Here is a 20,560-nt window from a genome sequence, read left to right on the forward strand (position 1 = left end):
TAGATGAAATTCATAAATTATCCATGAATTTCATTTTAGGCTAATACAAGAGATATTGTAAAGATACTGTTCTTAAAAAAAGGTGTGTAGGATAAGATGATGGATTAGATGATGATTAAGATCCTTTCCAGTCTTAATGTGGTGCTTCTTATCTTTAATAATGGTAAGGATTCTGTTTATTTTGTTCTTTTCGTTACTTGGTTTACATTTCACTGTAAAATTGGTAATATAAAAAACACACATTAAAATAATACATGTCTCCTATACTGAATGTTTAAATAGTTACCTAAAGGTGGTGAATCCAAATGATTTCCCAAGTTTCCTTGCTAGGTAATAATCTCATGATTCTACAATTTCAAATTTTTGGTGAATTGTGAGTTTATTACATATTTTAAGTTTTCACCAAATAATTGACTCTAGGCTTTATAGTAAAGCACAAAGAACTAATGTATTGTTAAAAAATGAAATGAAACTTCTCACTATGAGATTAAGTTCACAGATTTTATACTGAAACCTTCCCCTATTCTCCTTCTGTTTAGAATTTTTCATCAGTTACAATATACTATGCATTTCAATCATATGTTCTATAAATTGCCTCATCTCCCTTTTCTGTCACCCCAACACACACACTAGAATAGACACAGGAATTCCTAGAATAGGAACAGGGAATTTTTTCTATTTTGCTCACCGTCTCCTCCCCATGTATAGAACAGTGCCGGGCACACACGAGGAGCTCAATGAGTATTTGTTGTATGAATGGGTGAAGAATACACACAATAAGCAAAAACGACTGCGTCGAGCGCCACTTCCACCAGAATTCTAGGAGGCATGTGGGAGGGACCAGTAAATTGACTGATTTTTTTGTGTATGTGTGTGACTGATTTTTGAGATTGAGGATTCCTCGGCGCTCGTAGAAATTGCTAACGCGTTCTTATATTTGTTGGGATGTATTGATGTGTGAAGGGTTTGTGAACTCCGCGCGCAGAGCTGTGCGGGCTGGAAATCGAACTAACAATCTGCAAAGTCCGCATACTGTTCTCAAATTTATATCATTAGAAACACATTTTTGTAAACGCGTGGGTATTCCCTTCTCTTGTACTTCTGTAAAGGACAATTTAGGATATCTCTTCACTGGAGATTAATGGTGAGGACTGGATCAAGAGTGGTGACTCCAAAACGCGCAAACAGTGGCAACGAGTTAACACTTTTCTTAAACAAACGCCAATTCAGTATCCAATTCCCACTCTAGATCAAATCCCGCGCTCCTCCTACCTCCAACCTGACTGTACCCCGCCCTCTTTAATACCCATGGTGGGCAGAGCAGAGAACGGTCTCGGTTCCCCCAAAATTGGTTACGCCCGCCCCGAGTTTTGGTCTCCCATATTTGAGCAAACACCGAGGAAACGGAACCACTAACGACGGCCGCCGACCAAATGACAGCGGAGCAGCACACGCGGGTCAAGAAGGTAGCAAAACACGAAGAAAGGCAATAGTGTAACAGGCACGTTAGGTGGATGATGCCATCCGCCCTCGGAGTGAGAACACCAACTCCCGGCTTGCCTCTGGGCTGTTACCCTCCGAGGACTACAACTCCCAGGATGCTGCGGGAGCAGCACCCCCCCCCCGCCGCTCCTCCCGCCCCTCCCCCGCCCCTCCCTGTCGGATCGGCGTGCGCCTGCGCACCGGAGGCCGGAGGAGTCTTACCCTAATGTAAGATGGTGGCCCGTCTGGCTGTGGAACCCACCGAAAGCTGAGAGTCTCTCTCTCAGCCGTAAAGGTCGGACTCGCTGAAGCAATCAGGCCCGTTTCTGAAGAGTTTTTTCCCCGACACTCGTTCAGTGGTCTCTTGTGAGGACGCGGCAACGCGTGGAATCGGATAAGGGAAAAGCGAGGCAAGGCAGGCGGGTGAGTCTGTGTGGGGCTGGGCTTAGGGGAAACCCGGGGCTCACCGGCTACGAGAGAGCGGAGGCTTCGCTGGGACTGTGCAGGCCGCACCCCCCTTTCTCCCCACCCCCCGCCTCATCTTCAGCCGCCTTCTCGGTCTTCCTCCTCCTCCTCCTCTTCCTCCCTCTCCCCTCTACGCCACAGCAGTTACCGCCGGGAAAAGGGAGCGGGGCAGAAGGCTGCGCGGCGGCGAGCCTCGACTGCTTCAAAAATCTCTTCAATTGGGCAGCCGAGGCGGCTGCTCGTCTTCAGTGCTCTCCCCTACGTTTTTGTAGGGGCAGGAATCTTAGGTCTCAGGACTCCCTGTTTTCCCAACCCCCTTGCCCCTCTCTGATGTCCTTCTCCAGTGGCTCCCGTCTCCCAAGACCGAAGCCATCACTTCCACTGTGACCCGTGGTGCTCATTAATCCCACTGCTCGTTGCCCACTCGGTCCTGCCGCTTGTTTTTTGCTCCGCTGCTACCACTGTGGAGTTAGCCTTTGCTCCCCCCTGGTGCTTGCCATTAGTCCCCAGCCTATCTGCTACCCTAGAGCTTCTTCCGATTTGCAGTCTTTCCTTTAACCACATCTGTCATTTTAAAGCTGCCCCTTAAGTATCTAGATTATGCTGCTGCTCGTTCTGACCCACCTGTTTCACAGCGTTCTTGGGTATTGTCCGTTCCTTCCCTCTTTCCTATACAGATTCTTTCAGCATACACTTCCAGAAAAAAAGGGATGCCCCGTGTTGGCCCCTGAAAAGTCAAGGAAGTTGGGAAGTGAATGAAGTGAGGTAGGATACTGTTAAACATTTTGAGTGAAGCTCGTTTATTCAGGCTACTCCGGAGAGGAGCGTCTTCGTTTTGCTTTCAATGATCTATTTGTGGATTATTCGCTCTGTTGGGACGTGTTTTTTTTTTTTTTTCCATTTTGGACCGGTTTCTCCATGCTACCAAGCATTCTTCTGAATTGAGTCTCCCCAGGATACTTAATGTGGGCTCTGATTATACCAACAAATATTAGCCTGGGCATTTAAAAATAAGATAAATCTGGCACACAACCAAATTCATCTGTGAGCTCCACAAGCAAATATAAGTGGTGTTCTGATTATATGCAGGTTATATGTGGGTTACAGATTCCTTCCAAATTGAGAATTGATTATTGACTCAGTTTTATTGATGTTCAGCTTAATTGATGACATTTTATTTATAGTTTGAGTGGAAATTTCCTCTCCAGCTAATATCTGACTGACTTGATATTTTTGGATTTGGGAAGTTCTTTCTTTTAACATATCTAGAATGGTAGGTATCTGAATAAATTGTCTTCTCTTGAAAACCATTAGGTCTATAAGCAAAGGAAAAATCGATTTTTTTTTTCAAAACTAAATCTCATTTTTTCCATAGAAAAGAAGGGGGCTGGGAAAGAAATGACAAAGCTGTGCACATAAATGCATTTGGTAACACTCAGTGTCATTATTATTTACATTAAAAAGCAGAAAACTAGAAGCCAGTGGTGGCTTATGATGTCTGTTTTGTGAAGAAGGAGTTTTTGCTATAATCAGACTACTGTGAAGTAAAGAATTACCAGAAAAACGAACAGGATTACATAGATCAGATACATACATCTCAAATTTAAACGTAAATAAGACATTGTGTTCTTAAGATGTATGTAAAAATATTAAGTCGTAGTAGCAATCTCATGCAGCAGTATACCTCTTATTTGCAAAAGTAATAATACCTCAAGTGTAAATATAAATACATATAGTTGTCCATTAAATCACTTTTGGATATTACTGTATAATTGTGATTTTTTTTTTCATAATTGTGATTTTTTTACAGATTTTATCTGTAATACTTGATGGAATCTTACATTTGACATTATATTCACTTGATTGTGATAAATGGTCTGTTTCATCAAATGTAAACCGAGGTTAGGAAAGCTGTTTATAAAACTTCATTTTTCCTTTCAGCCACTTACTTAAGCCACAATTTGGGGAAACTAAATAAATCCCGACTTTTCTGAGAATTGGAAGCAATTTATATAGCAAACCTTGTCCTAAGTTATGACCTGAGATTTTTTTTAAAAAAGTATTACTTACTTTTAGTTTATCAGTAGGAATATATTTAATACAATTGATCTTCAACTCTAAGCAAAAAATATATTTCATTTTTCTTTGTAATACACTGGTGGAGAAGCTTTCCACTTTGAACAAGCCTAACACACGGGTTTAGAAACCCTTGGCAGTCATACTTGGCTGAATTGTAAGCAGTGTGTTCTAGGAGAGGACTGTTTGTCTGGCAGAAGAGGGTAAATGATTTTAATACATCTTTTCTTTTGTAAAGATATTTTGCTTCAATAAAAGCATTCTCAAGTAATTTTCTCCACTCTATAGTTTTTTTCCTGCCATCATCAAATTCTTAGTTTCAGCACTGTGAAGTCAAAATGAATTTACTTTGGGATCTTTAACAATGTGAAGAAGATATCTAAAGTTCTTTGATATTTTGATAGGAAATACAGAGCTGAGAGTTCAAAGTATTTTTGTATGGTTTAACTTTTTTTTATTTTTATATATTTATTTATCCTTGGCTGTGTTGGGTCTTCGTTGCTGCACGCGGGCTTTCTCTAGTTGCCGTGAGTGGGGGCTACTCTTAGTTGCGGTGCGCGGGCTTCTCATCGCAATGGCTTCTCTTGTTGCCGAGCACGGGGTCTAGGCGTACGGGCTTCAGTAGTTGTGGCTCGCGGGCCCTAGAGCGCAGGCTCAGTAGTTGCAGCGCACGGGCTTTGTTGCTCCGCGGCATGTGGGATCTTCCCGGACCAGGGCTCGAAACATATCCCCTGCATTGGCAGGCGGATTCTTAATCAGTGCGCTACCAGGGAAGCCCGTGTGATTTAACTTCTTAAATGTAACATTTTGAGTATTGTAGCTTCATAATTTCGTGGGGTTCTTTTTTTTGGATAGTTTGGAATACTTTCTGCCGGTTTCAGTAGTTGAATTCTTCAATTGAATAGATTATTTCTACAGAAGCGTTTTTGAACATGAGTTACTTGAGGTTGACTTGTTATGAAATTTGTTTTCATAAAGTTCCATAGACAAATCTTTAATTTTATTAGGATGAGACAGTTATAATCAAATGGCAATATACAGAAAAATTGTTTTGTAATGCCCTTCAACTTCAGTCTGATTGGAGCACTAGTGATAACTTGCAGTTTATTACTTTGTAGAAGAAAGAGGGCATTGCTTAAGGATGAACTCCTTGCATTAGGGGAGTTTTATTTTTAAAATGATGTTATATGTATCAATATAATGAAAACATATCTTCTCAGTTTAAGCAGTATGATTTTAGAAATCTTCCCTCTCTCTCCTTCGCTACTCCTGCTTTAAGGTTAAGCTACACTCTTCATTAGAAAAAAGTTTCTTTTTTTTTGGTGCCTGCAGATAGCACTTGATTGAATCTATTTCAACTCAATGTTATTATTATTTTTAAAAATTTTTTTTAAAGTTATTTATTTATTTGTTTATTTATTTATTTAGGCTGCATTGGGTCTCCGTTGCTGCATGCAGGCTTTCTCTAATTGAGGCAAGCGGGGGCTACTCTTCATTGCGGAGCGCGGGCCTCTCGTTGCCGTGGCTTCTCTTGTCGTGAAGCACGAGCTCCAGGCACGTGGGCTTCAGTAGTTGTGGCTCGCAGGCTCTAGAGCGCAGGCTCAGTAGCTGTGGTGTACAGGCTTTGCTGTTCCCCAGCATATGGGATCTTGCCGGACCAGGGCTCGAACCCGTGTACCCTGCATTGGCAGGCAGATTCTTAACCACTGTGCCACTAGGGAAGCCCAATGTTATTATTTTTATAGACCATTCAAATGAAATAGAAAGTTTTAGTTTATGAAAACTTAAACCTCTGCTGAAAATTCAGTTAGCTTTCTGTCATTAAGTATAGTACTGTCTTGACTTTTTGTGAAGGAAGTTACATTCATCTCAGTTAGTTCTAAAGAAAAACAGTAGGGAAATAGGTTATAGAGATTTTTAGTGCTCTAGAAATAGTGTAACTAGAATGTACTACATACTTTTCTCAAAGGATTTCTTAATCTAAGTGGAACTTGTAAATGGTTTTCATCCCACTGGAATAGCATGTATTGGATAAAACTTGTTAACACATTTTGAGATTTAAAATATTTTGTGTTACCTCAGAGATATTAGGAAAAATCTGCAAATGCCCATTCTTATATAAAATGTGGCAATACCACTGATATTTTAAAGAGAGTAATATTTTTTTCTCAAAAGTTGAGAGTACACAAATTATAAAGATGGCATAATTTACTCACTTACTTAGTGATGCAATGAAAGAAGATAGTGGGACTGTTAATCCTATATTTAGTGGTTTTCTGAAAAACCTTTTTTCAGAATTGTTTTTAATCTGATATTTATGTGGCCTTCTTTATTAGAAAAGATTGTGTAGTAAATGTCAACTTTTTCACGTGTAGTAATATTAATCCAATGGGTTTTGTCACATTTCTTTTTTGTAGCATGATTCTTTTATTTTTTAATCAGAAAGTAGTTTATAGAAGAGAAAATTTCAACACTATTTTGGCCCCTTAGATTAGCCTTACCGTAACTGTTTTTCTTTTACTAGAAGAGAGAAATTACATGCTACTAAAAAGAAGATGATTACTTTCACTTGCTAGGAAAATGAAACTTTAAAGATAGGGCAAGTACAAGGCAATTTGAGTATGAGTTTATTTTTCTCCTAAGGAGTTTATTTGTGAGGATGGTTTCATTCTTTCTAAACTCTGTTTATACAAGAGAGTTGTCCTGTTTTAAACTTTAATTGCATTGGGTGACGGGCAGATGATGTATTGCTATTGGGATAAAGCTTGCTATTTGTATACATCGGATATCTGTTCACAATCAAATATGTTATTTAGTTATGGTATCTAAAACCTCCCCTCTTGAGTATTTAGAGAAAATATGGAGAAGGGGAAATCAGAATAATCAGATTGGTTTGTATATATGCCTAAAACCAGTTTTGGGGAAAAAAAAGTCAAGGCAAAGAAGCAGTGTAATTAGAAGACTAAAATGCCAGCATTTAAAGATAGATGTTTGTATCACTGCTTTTGGAAGGAATTAGTGAACGATGATGTAGGGAAATAATGGTTGAATTTTGAAGAGTAGTTATAGACTGAAATATCAAAGGGGTGGAGCTATATGTTCTCATTAAGCCAAATATCTGGAATTTCTTAAGCATATTTTTCAGTTCTCAGAATAAAGAGGAAGTGCTAATTTTCCTGATTATTTAAGAACCTACTAAATCAATCCCAGTTAAGGGCAATTGGTGTCTTCAGATAGTGAATTTCTTGAAATAACATTGGCTGATTCGGGTTATTGAACATTGATTTTAGCAACTTTTTTTGTTTTTATTTTCTGCCTTTCATATTATGCTTTTTCTTTTTTTTTTTAACAGTGTTTTGTGATTTTCAGCTATTGTTTGGGTGGACCCTTTTGTGAATGCTGTAATTGAATGAAAACTTGAAATATAAGCAGTATTGCTTTTTTTTTTTAGCATCTTTATTGGAGTATAATTGCTTTACAATGGTGTGTTAGTTTCTGCTTTATAACAAAGTGAATCAGTTATACATATACATATGTTCCCGTATCTCTTCCCTCTTGCGTCTCCCTCCCTCCCACCCTCCCTATCCCACCCCTCTAGGTGGTCACAAACCACCTAGCTGATCTCCCTGTGCTATGCGGCTGCTTCCCACTAGCTATCTATTTTACGTTTGGTAGTGTATATATGTCCATGCCATTCTCTCACTTTGTCACAGCTTACCCTTCCCCCTCCCCATATCCTCAAGTTCATGCTCTAGTAGGTCTGTCTTTATTCCTGTCTTACCCCTAGGTACTTCATGACCTTTTTTTTTTTTCTTCCATATATATGTGTTAGCATACGGTATTTGTTTTTCTCTTTCTGACTTTCTTCACTCTGTATGACAGACTCTAGGTCCATCCACCTCACTACAAATAACTCAATTTCGTTTCTTTCTATGGCTGAGTAATATTCCATTGTATATATGTGCCACATCTTCTTTATCCATTCATCTGTTGATGGACACTTAGGTTGCTTCCGTGTCCTGGCTATTGTAAATAGAGCTGCAATGAACATTTTGGTACATGACTCTTTTTGAATTATGGTTTTCTCAGGGTATATGCCCAGTAGTGGGATTGCTGGGTCATCTGGTAGTTCTATTTTTAGTTTTTTAAGGAACCTCCATACTGTTCTCCATAGTGACTGTGTCAATTTACATTCCCACCAGCAGTGCAAGAGTGTTCCCTTTTCTCCACATCCTCTCCAGCATTTATTGTTTCCAGATTTTTTGATGATGGCCATTCAGACTGGTGTGAGGTGATATCTCATTGTAGTTTTGATTTGCATTTCTCCAATGATTAATGATGTTGAGCATTCTTTCATGTGTTTGTTGGCAATCTGTATATCTTCTTTGGAGAAATGTCTGTTTAGGTCTTCTGCCCATTTTTGGATTGGGTTGTTTGTTTTCTTGTTATTGAGCTACATGAGCTGCTTGTAAATTTTGGAGATTAATCCTTTGTCAGTTGCTTCATTTGCAAATATTTTCTCCCATTCTGAGGGTTGTCTTTTGGTCTTGTTTATGGTTTCCTTTGCTGTGCAAAAAGCTTTGAAGTTTCATTAGATCCCATTTGTTTATTTTTGTTTTTATTTCCATTTCTCTAGGAGGTGGGTCAAAAAGGATCTTGCTGTGATATATGTCATAGAGTGTTCTGCCTATGTTTTCCTCTAAGAGTTTGATAGTGTCTGGCCTTACATTTAGGTCTTTAATCCATTTTGAGTTTATTTTTGTCTATGGTGTTAGGGAGTGTTCTAATTTCAGCAGTATTGCTTTTGGTAGTAAGATTAATTTTTCTTTTGATGGAGATCCCCTCCATTTCGATTAGATTTTTTCCTTTAATTTTAAAATTAATTCTTAGTTGAGAATTAGCTCTTACAAGTTCCCTGTCAAATTAGATCTTTCCAGAATTCTTTTTCATACTTTAAATGGGGACTTAGGTATTTGTTGGGTAAAGAAAAGTGTTATGATATGCCTTGGTTTTGTCATTTAAAATGAAGTAAAGACATTATTAGTGTTAAAAAATTGACTTATTAACAAGAAAAATTTTAAACAAAAGTAGACACAAATCTCTATGTGTGTGTCACTTCAAAGATCATCAACTCATAGTCAATCTGGGTTTACCTATGCCCCCACTTAGTTTACCTATGCCCCCACTTAGTTTACTCTTTGACCTGGATTATTTTGAAGCAAATTCTCGTCATCACAATTATTTCATTTGTACTAGAACTCTTTTTGACATATAATATCCTTGATTTTTTAAAAAAATCAGGATTATTCAATCAATTTTTCAAATAGTCTTTAAGTACTTATTATAGACCTACTTCTTGGGAGATGGCCCAGCCTCTTCTAAGAGTTTATTATCTTGTTGGGTATACTTTCATAATAATATAACTAGCACTATCCAAAGCATTATACAACTAACGCTTTGATACATGGGTCTGAGTCCATTATGTTAGTATAGGGTTATCTAGGAGTAGGGCTTCCTTGAGAAAGTGGGACTTGTATAAAGAATATGTACTGTCTGCATAGGCAGATCATCTTCAGAAGGAGAACATTCCATACGTTCCATGTGGGGCTTGGAAGCAGGAGCAAACACTTGGTGGGAACCAGCATGATGTGAGAGAGGTGTAAGGAGTCTGATCTCAGTAGAATAAGGTGTTAATTTCTGAGAATGGTGTCAGAGAAATTAGTATGCTAGAGTAGGGCTAGATTATGAGGTGTATTCAGTGTCAGGTTGAATCTGATCAGCTACGGTAAGGAGCCAGTAGTTGGTTGGGGGCAGGAGATGACATGATGAAAGTACTCTTTAGAAAAAGATTCCTTCTTCAGTAGTGTGCAGCATATTTTGGGGTTGACAGTTGAATGTGAAAAATTAATGAGTAGGCCATGAGTAGAGATGTTGGTGTGGATATTCTACACGATTTGGCACCTAATTGATTCCATCTTCTCTTCAGTCCTTATATCCAGAAACGACAACAAGGTTTTGGAGAATAGAGGACTGAAGAAATGTCTATTTGTCTTTGGTAGTAAACTGCAATTTGTTATCCAAGCCCAGCTTTTGAAAAGGAAGTGATGCATGATTACTCAAATAACAATCTCAAGAAAATTCAGCAGAAAATAGCTAGTAGTGTTTTCAAATAATTTTAGATATGTATTCACTGGGAGTTTGGAAAATAAAGAAAATCTTTATTACATGATAATGAGATGGAACATATTTCATTTGTAAAAGGGAAATTGATGCCTCATCTGCTTCTTATGTGTGTAAGAGTTCAGAAGAAGTATTAGGAAATGTATATTTGAACAGCTTGTAACCAGTATATATTACTGGATAGCTTTAAAGTTTAATAATGACCTGATTAATGCAGAAGGAATGGCATAAAATTCTGATGAATAGGGCACTAATATTGTCAGCCCCAACCTCCTTTAAGGATGGATAAGGATAGGTCAGCAGGCCAAAGAGGAATGTAGGGACATTATTAAGTGAGAGTTTATTCTTTGATTTATTTTGATATACTTTGTTTTGCAAAGGTATTATTAAAAACAGATCTGGTTACACAAAAGCCATATTTATTTTATTTGAAAATGCTTTTTTAAGTTCTCAGACCCTTGAAGTTATTCTTTTCTTTGTTTTGGTTTGTTCACTCTTCATTAAACCAACTTCCTTCATCTATTGTGTATTTCTGGATAGCATGCTTGCTTTGTTTTGTGAAGGATAGTTTCATTTGTTATCTTAAAGCAGCAGGGGAAAAGTAGATTTCTTGTTTCTGGCTTTGTAAATATTAGATGAATAATACTGTATTGCCATTGTTCTCTTCCTGCTTCCCTCATTCCCTTTCTACAATATTTAGCATGTGGATCTCAAGAATTCTTATAGTTGAGTCTGAAAACATATCAAGCTTAGGTGCTTACAGCTTCAAAATTTAATTTACCTTAATTTACCAATCATTTTCTTTCCTATTATTATAAAAGGTATAACCTACAATAATGCCATGGACCTTTCGGGTACTTGGGAAATATTAATAAGGATAAAGATAATGATGCAATATAGTGCATTGTTGGGAAATATGTGTTTTTCATGGATGTTCCCTCCATCCTAAACCTCCTTAATCCTGGTGATGTGACAGAACTATTTTTCACATTTTTTTCCTTTATCTAGCGGGTTATGCGTACTATCTAATATGGTCACTGGAATAGAAAGCTATTGCCTTCTGCTTGGGTATGTTTTAACAGAGCCTTTAATATTTTAATTGTGGATTTAAGATTGAATTGCTGTCGCCTTTGTGCAGGAGAATCTTGAGGAGGATTATGCTTCTTTCTCATTACCACCCAGTGTATGTGGGAAGGAAGTAAATATCAAATATGCAGTATAGGAGAACCTTAGTATTTGAGAATATTTTCAGTGGTAGCTGCTAATCCATTCTTTTCCCCAAGAACTTTTAATTTAATGCCTTGAGTGTGGAGCCGCTTGAAAGTGTCACAGTGGCTCGTGGAGGGGAGAGGAGAAAATGGTTCCATGCTCCAAAAATCTCTCCCAGATTTTAACAACTTGAATTAATCTCAAATTATTAGTATTTTGCATAGTTTTATTCATGAAATTCTTGGGAGGGAGCCCTTTTGTGTGAGTGGCTTTGGGGTGTCTTGGGTAGCTGGGAGGGCAGGTGCATTTCAAACCTAGGAAAAGGGAGGAGAGGCAGAAAATACAGTGAAACACTTCAAATTCTAGTAATGACCACGGTGCATTTTTGCCTAAGGCATTGATGGCACTGGCTCCTTTGCTGCCTTTGGCTACATACTTTAGGTTTTCTTTTCTAAGTTAGGCTTCTAGTTGGGAAGGCTACAGACTTTAGCCTTTTCTAAGTCAGACTAGCATCCTTGTCCAGGCTTGTGCATTTTAACCTCTCTAGCTCAAAACCTGACCATTTTTGTGTCTTTTATCTGCCAGAAGGAAGGGGGAAATGGGAAAGAAAAGAAAATGATATGTGTGATACTCCTCATTTTGCTCATGTATTGGCGTAAGGTTATTCTAAGATTGTTTTATAGAAGAACCTCTTCCTTTCATTTTTAATTTTATGTAATCAGTTATAAAGTAGTTTCATGAATTTACTAAATTAATACTTAGAAATCTTTTAAAATGTCCTTTAGCAATAGAGTTGGTGATAGGTTGAAGAGTACTGATGTTAGATGCTTCGTGGTACTTTCTTGGAATTTCTTGCTTCTACTAAAATCTTTTCTGTTGTCCTGGACCTAGTCCTAGATGTGAACTTTGCTTCTAAAAAGTAAAGCTAGTAGTCTTTTTTAAGGTCGTTACCATCCCTGCACTGTATTCAAATCTGTTTGATCCTAATGAAAACAAGTATGACAGTAAGATACTTTAATATAGCTGTGCTAACAAAAGAACATTTGTTAGTCATGTGTCGCCCTCTATTTTTTTGTCATGCCTAGCAAGTTTTCAGCAGCTTTGGAGAACTCTGAATAATATATGATGTGTTTGTGTTTACAGATTGTGCTTTTTATTATATACTACTAAATTCTGTAGTTTTTAAAACTTGACATTATATTAAAGGAAATATTGCTCTTGGAGTAACGGGCTAACTTAAATGATTTTTTTTATAGTTGAACATAGTTTTCATTGGTCTATAGATTTGCTTGCCAGCCCTTTCAATTCCCCCTATTTTTATTTATGGCTTCTGCTGGGAGCATGCAGTTTAGTATGGAACCAGACTGCCTGAGCCTGAATCTTACTCCTACCACTTCTTGTCAGACCTAGGGCAAGTTACCTTATGCTGTCTGGACCTCAGCTTCCTCATTTGTAGAATGCAGCTATTAAGATTGTTGTGTGGAATAAATGAGTTAATGTATATAAAGTGCATGGAATAGCGTTTGGCATATAGTAAGCCCTGGATACGTGTTTGCTGTTTTTATGTTTGAAAGAATTTTTTAAAAATCTGTTTTTGAAGACTTATCTTTTATTCAGTGTACTTTTTAATGTCTGGGTAGTAGACATATGTTTTTAGTAGTTACTTGACCAGCTAGAAACACAGGTAATGTGTTTTAGGGGGTAATCAAAGGACTGACCTACCTGGAATTCTTTTGAATCAAAGAGTAATGGAAAATGAACCTGGACAGGTATGATAGAAAATAATTATGGAGTATTTTGAACTAAGGCAGAGAAATTTAGATGTGGTTGATAAGAGGGGAATCATTGCAATCACTGCAGGTTTGTTTGTTTTAAGTCAGGAGTGTGATGTGTTTAAAATAGTATTTAGGGGAAGATGGTTTTGAGTGTCCTTGGTAGCATAGAATTATTTGATTTTACGTGGATAAGAGGATTTTTTTTTTTGGTCTATTCTGTTCACTGATATATCCAAAGTGACCCAAATAGTGCCTGGTAGATAGTAGGTGCTCAATAAATACTTATTGGATGAATAAACCTTAAGGGGGACTGAGTTAACAGAGACAAGCACAAAGGAAAGTAAGCTTTTGGATACCTACCTTTAAAGGGGTAGAAGTGAAAAAGTTTGTTCTTTTAAAATATTTGTTTATTTATTTGGCTGCGTCGGGTCTTTGTTGCAGCACGCGGGATCTTCATTGCGGCACGCAGGCTTCTCTCTAGTTGTGGCGCACAGGCTCCAGAGTGTTCAGACTTAGTTGCTCCACGGCATGTGGGATATTAGTTTCCTTACCAGGGATCAAACCCATGTCCCCTGCATTGGAAGGTGGATTCTTAACCACTGAACCACCAGGGAAGTCCCTGAAAAAGGTATTATTAAAGGAACAATTAGAGAGGTAAAAGGAAGATGGAAAAGTTTGTCTCAGAAAACAAAGGAAGAGATTTTCTGGGAGAGAGAAGTCACGGGAATAGGAAGATCTAGGATGATACCACTTCAACTTCAAGAAGAAAAAAGGAATTTACATAGTTCAATGCAACATTCAAGCAAAATGAGAATAGAGAAAGCCCTTTGGCTTGTGTGTGACAATCACTAATCACATGAGAGCGCTTTCAGTAGACTGAGAATGTAAATCAGATTGGCGGGAAGTTAAGAAGGATGTTAAGTAGAGACTGTAGCTAAAGACTATTCAGTAGTAGGTAATGACTATAAAAATGGCAAGAAGACAAATTATAATAGCAGCTTTCACAGTTATTGAATGTGTAATATGAGAGATTCTATTTATTAGAAATGAGAAAACTTGAGGCAGTCTTTGTGCTGAATGTTCTTAAGTTTCACAGTACAGAAGACTTATTACACATGCTGCTTCAGGGCTCTGCTACTTGCTAACTCTGTAATCTTGAAGAAAGTTGCTTAATCTTTTGTGCCTCAGTTTTGTTCCTTGTGAATGATGGAGATCTATTTCATAGATCTGTTATGTTCATAGATCTATGTTATTTCATAGATCTGTTAGATTACTTAATCTTTTTAAAACTCTTAAAACAATGCTTGGTATATAGTAAATATTTGATAAATATTAGCTGTTATTATCATCCACTGCTGAAGTAACGTAGAGAGTAGGATTGGACAATAGAAGAGAAGAAATAGAAAAAAAAATAATAAAATTATTGCCAAGTAGTGGTAAGAACTAAATGGAAAAGCCTTAGAATCTTTGCTCTGACTGTCCCTCTGCCTGGAGAACACTTATCTAATTACTACATAGCTGTCTCAACTCCCTCAGAACTTTGTTCACATGATGTCCTTTTCACTAAGGCTTGCCCTATTTATTTACAGTTAGCATCCAGGCCCCTCTCCCCTAATATTAATATTTGCATTTTAAAGCTTTTTTTTCTATAATACTTATCTCCAAACATATCATATAATCCACTTAACTCATTATATATGCTGTTAGTTGTTGATCTCCATCTACTAGGATGGGGATGTTTGTTCTTTGATGTAGCCCAGGTTCTTGGAATAGTACTTGGTACATAGTAGGTGCTCAGTATATGCTCATTGAATGAGTAAATTATTTTACCATTGAAGTGGGGTGGATGGGGCAATCAGTTTAAGTGGTGGTGGGGATACATTTTTGGAGGAGAGCCAATTTTCTGAGATTGATGGACACTACATAGAAGTTGATCTCAGAGGCTTTGTCTTCTCCAATGGGTTTTCTGAGTCCATTTTGGTACTGGTTTTCCTGGAAATCACTTGGGATACTCATATAGCTGAGGAAAAAAAATGTAAGATGTATCTCTTTTTTTTCCCTATAATAATTATATTTTATATTTGATTAACTAATAAAAGCTTATATTTGTGTGCTTATTAGAATCTAGGAACTGTTCTAACTTCTTTATATTATTAATTTTTAAAAACTCTACAGCCTTACAAGTACATTACAGTTTCCTTGTAAGCTGTCATTAGGGGTGAAGGAAAAGCCCTTTGCACTGAGACAAAGGGCAGTGCTTCCCCAGATTTTTGTGTTCCACTGACAGGGAGCTTCTGATACCTCCCTCTAGTAGTCACAGCCTAGACACTACTGCTTGCCTAAAGTCCATCAGGACTAATCTCATTATATCTTTTATCCCTTTTTATGTCAGTTACTACCATCCTCCCAGGTGACAGTTCATGTCTCACACTTGAATCCTCACAATTTTCTGAATATTTCTTATCTTTTCACTCCTCTCCATCATCAGCAAAATTTCTTGTATCCTTGTTTTTTTTTCCTGAACACTTCCTCTACTTTCTACTTTTCTGAAGACACTGCCTTGTACGTGTTGGCTATAATGTTTTTCATTTTTTTCTTATATACTATCATCAGGGGTCAGTGAGGAGTCCTTGCACTGAGATTTAAGACTGCATTTCCCATTCTGACCTCTTCCATGGAATAGGAGTCAAAAAGTGAGCCTGGTTATATTGTTCAAAAACCCTTATGTTTGCTGGCATTTCTTGCATTCTGAGTTACTCATCTCTTCTTCACTTCTAGATCTTAACTTACTGTCATTCTTGCTAGTAACACTATCCCTTTTTTTTTTTTTTTTTTTTTTTTATGGTAAGCAGGCCTCGCACTGCTGTGGCCTCCCGTTGCGGAGCACAGGCTCCGGACGCGCAGGCTCAGCGGCCATGGCTCACGGGCCCAGCCGCTCTGCGGCATGCGGGATCCTCCCGGACCGGGGCACGAACCCGTGTCCCCTGCATCGGCAGGCGGACTCTCAACCACTGCGCCACCAGGGAAGCCCAACGCTATCCCTTTTTAAATTCTTGGTAATTTCAACATATACCATCTGTGTTGCTTCTATTACTGTGACCTCTTAAGTTCTAAAATTCTTTAATGATCTTGCTCTCCGCCCTATGTCAGTCACCACTCCATGGTCATATCTTTCTTTTTTTGGCCACACCTCATGGCATGTGGGATCCCAGTTGCCCAACCAGGGATCGAACACATGACCCCTGCAATGGTAGCACAGAGTGCTAACCACTGGCCCTCCAGGGAAGTCCCCATGATCATATCTTACACCTTGTTATTACCAATAACATGAACCCCCACCCCACCATGACTTGCAGTTCATGCAGCCCCTCTCTGACCACCATCCGTCTTTTCAGCTCCTTCCACGTACTTCGCAACTCAACAAGCTTACTATCATTAGGACCTCCAGTCCAGTTTCTATTCCCTTTGCACTGTCCTTTGCCACCCTTGATTTCCTTTCTTCCCTTCTTACCTAGTGTATTACATTCATTACCTAGGTATCAATCATTATATTCATTTGCTTTCATTGGCCTCACCTCTCTTGCTCCTTTCTTGCTTCTTCATACTTTCTTGGCGAAACCTTAACCCTAGTTAAATCAGATTCTCTGAGTTCTTCATGTCTGCACCTGTGCAGCCGACAGGGACTAAAGACTGAAAGTTACTGAAAAGCCCTTAATATTGTCTGGAAATTGTAGTCTATTTCCTTAGTCCATTTGGTTTCCCCTCTCCTAGATGACCTAGTTTATACCTTTGCCTTTCTCCTCAAACTTCCAACTGTCCTCATACTCACTCTCAGTTTTTGGACCTGCTTTCTACTTCATTGAGAAAATAGAAGCAGTCAGAAGAATATTTATAGACTCCACCACCTATGTACCTACTGATATGACATTGCCTGCCTTCTATTACTATGGATGAATTGTCTTTGGTTCTGTCTAATCCCAGTTCCTCTGACTAATGCATTAGATCCCATCCCCTTTCATTTACTTTAGACAGTACTCCAGCAATTCTCCTCCCTCTCTGTACATCCTCAGTTCTTCCTTCTCTTCTGGATCATTCCCATCAGTGTACAGGCATACTGTTTTTCTCATCATAAAAATATCTTCTCTTGATCACTATTCCTTGCTCTTTTTTATTTCCATTGCTATGGAACCTCTTAAAGCATTGTCTAAGTGCACTTGTTCTAATTGTTTTCTCATGTTCTTTCTTAAGCCTATTCCAATCAGGCTTTTGCCCCTACCACTATACTAACATTTTTTTGTTCAGGTCTCCCAACAATGACATTATTAAATCTAGTAGTCAGTTCTTTGTCTTATGCAATCAGTCTACATTTGACAAAGTTACTTTCTTCTTCCTCTTTGATACACTTGTTTCACATGCCTTTTAGGATACCACATTCTTTTGGTTTTCTTCAAAACTCATTGGCTGCTCCTTCTTAGTCTTTCTTGTAGATCCCAGGCAGGGCTTACTCCTTGATTATCTTTATCTGCTCTCACTCCCTTGGTGATCTCTGCTAGTTTCATGGCTTTGAATTCTAAATATTGATGAGACTCAAATTTATTTCTCTAGTCCAGACCACTCTCCTGAACTCCAGATTTGTATGCCCAGTTGCCTACTCACTATCTCCGTTTGAATAATTATTAAACATCTCAAACTCAACATGTGCAAAATGGAATTCTTGCTCTTCCCCCCACCAAGTCTGCCCTTTCATACCTGCATCACCCACAAAGCCTTCCTCATCTTAGTTGTTGGCAGCTTCAAGTTGCTCAGGATAGAAACCTTGGTAAAATCATTCTTGATTCTCTTGTTCTCACATCCCACATTCATTTCATCAGGAAGTTGTTGGCTCTACCTTTAAAACATACCCGGAATTCAACCAGTTTTTCCCATCTCCATAGCTGTCATCATCTCTTGCTGGGTAATTGCAACAACCTTTTAACCAACTTCCCTGCTTTTACCCTTTTCTTTATAGTCTGTTAACTAACAGCTGTCAGAATGATCCTTTGAAAACATAAATGAGATGGCAAGATTTGCTCTGAGTTTAAGAAATTTCATGAATTGATAAGATTAGAGATTATTCTAGTCTATCTTATCTTACTAAATCTTGAAGGCACATTTAATGTAGTCTTTGATTATGCCAATTTTTATGGCATAAAATTGGATGGGGAAGTTGTCATTGCTGGATCATGGCCTGCTGCTTTTCTCCTCACTAACCCTCCTCTCCTCTACCCTATACACAGAAAGACTTGACACCTATCTCCCAGAGGAAATTGGAAAGAGAAGCTATGAGTTGGTTGCTATTGCAGAAAGTTGCTTTGAGTAGAAGACTGGACCACCCTTTTAAAATAGAGATCTGTGGGGACTTCCCTGGTGGTCCAGTGGTTAATTCTCCATGCTCCCATTGCAGGGGGCACGGGTTTGATCCCTGGTTGGGGAACTAAGATCCCAGATGCCACGTAGCGTGGCCAAAAAAAAAAAAATAGAGATCTGTTGTTATTTCACTGCTACCTCTAACCTCCTTTAGCAATACTTGCTTTCTCCCCAACCCCTGCCAAATTAAGTGTCCACCCTCTACTCCTGCCCTTTCTGTTTTTCCCTACTTCCAGATGGATATATTGTATTTCTTAAGACTTTTGGCTCTATTTGAATTAGTATTTTATACTCTAAACTCTTTTCAGATATCTTGATAACCCATTCTTAAGTCTCTGATGTGAGTTGGTTTTACTTTTATTCATAAAGGTTCCAGCAGAATGATGCTGAACATGACAGTAAAAGGGAAATTGGTACAAATAGGTGAAGACATCATGTGTAAAATTGTGGGGAAAATGAAAGATATGTTTTTTGGGTACTCTGAATGCACTTGTCATAATGCTAATGATTTCTAGAGGAGTTACACTGTAATGCAACATATAAAGAAGCTTGGAGATTAGTTGAAAAAAGAACTTCACAGTTCATTTCCTTTATGTCTTTACTTCTGTTCTCTGAAGGCAAATGTTCTTTAATTAGTTTTCTTTTGATTTCCTTTCAGAGTGTTCTCTTATACTGGGATCAGCAATGATATTACAAGTTGTGATATTGTGTATACATTACTACTGATATCAGATCTTTTCTTATTATGGTGCATAGTACCATAGATTGGTACCAAGAGATTGGTCTGAAGGTAGATACATGCCTGTTTTCTCAAGCTGTTTCATAGACTTGTGTTGTTCAGTATGGTATTTACAAGCTACATGTTGGCTGTTGAGCACTTGAGATGTAGCTAGTCTGAATTAAGATGTGTACTCAGTGTAAAATAATGATTACATGTTGAGTTCATAATATTTTGGATATATTGGGTTAAATAAAATTAATTACTGATTCTTTTTTCTTAATGTGGCTGGTAGAAAATTTAAAATTCTGTGTATGGTTTACATTATATTTCTCTTTGACAATGCTGTCTTATACTTACCTTTCTTTTTGTCCTAACACTTTGAGTATTTTAACTCAGTTAATAATCTGTTATGTATTCACTAAAAATGATTTTGGTATTATGTATTATAAAGGATTTTTTCCTGAAGTTTAATACTTTTATGTTGCTATCCTTCTTAGTATTCACTTTCTTAAGCTCTGAGTTGTCTTTTTTTTTTTTCAACCTTTTGACTTTTGTCATACCCTTCTCATGGTACTACATAGGCATAAGTGATTCTTTCTGTATATTGCCTGGGAAAATTTTGGAGGAATTTAAAAGTTGATCTTTTATTTACTTCTTAAAATAATATTAGGACTACTAATAGTGTATTTTACAAATCATTCTGTTACTAATGTAAAATTTTAAAATTTAAAGTAAAGGCAGTTTGTATCTGGTAAAAAAGAAAATGGATTGAAAATTTCACATGTGAGGAAAGACTGATTGAACATACAAATAAATTTGTATGATTGAGCAAACAAATAAACAAGCAAAAAATACCTGCACTGACTTAGTCTGTTGTTACAGGTTTTTGTTTTTTTTTTTTTTTTTTTTGGCGGTACGCGGGCCTCTCACTGCTGTGGCCCCTCCCGTCGCGGAGCACAGGCTCTGGATGCGCAGGCTCAGTGGCCATGGCTCACGGGCCCAGCCGCTCCGCGGCATGTGGGATCTTCCCAGACCGGGGCACGAACCCGTGTCCGCTGCGCCGGCAGGCGGACTCTCAACCGCAGCCCCACCAGGGAAGCCCATGTTATAGGTTTTATACACTTTCATAAACTTGGACCTTAGCATCATTACTATTGTTTTTCCCTCCGTGTTATAGTCCTTTAAGGATTTAAGCTTATGATTTTATTACTCTTACCTTTTTTGATCTGTTGAAAAAAAGATTCAT

At 38.0% G+C, this 20,560-nt stretch overlaps 1 protein-coding gene across 7 annotated transcripts in view; it reads left to right on the forward strand.

Annotated features, from left to right (window-relative positions):
• The first annotated feature begins 1,667 nt into the window (after positions 1-1,667).
• CNOT4 (CCR4-NOT transcription complex subunit 4) overlaps positions 1,668-20,560 on the forward strand; it is a 142,586-nt gene continuing 123,693 nt past the window's right edge. For 3 of the 7 annotated variants that reach the window (XM_032642619.1, XM_032642626.1, XM_032642625.1), the window contains exon 1: positions 1,668-1,905. The gene's annotated coding sequence lies outside the window, so the exon portion shown is untranslated. Of the gene's footprint in view, positions 2,713-20,560 lie in introns of all 7 variants that reach the window. The other 4 variants (XM_032642621.1, XM_032642622.1, XM_032642623.1 and 1 more) reach the window with 2 other exon arrangements.

Source organism: Phocoena sinus, chromosome 9 (genome assembly GCF_008692025.1).
Source record: "Phocoena sinus isolate mPhoSin1 chromosome 9, mPhoSin1.pri, whole genome shotgun sequence".
In the NCBI taxonomy this organism is placed as follows: domain Eukaryota; kingdom Metazoa; phylum Chordata; class Mammalia; order Artiodactyla; family Phocoenidae; genus Phocoena; species Phocoena sinus.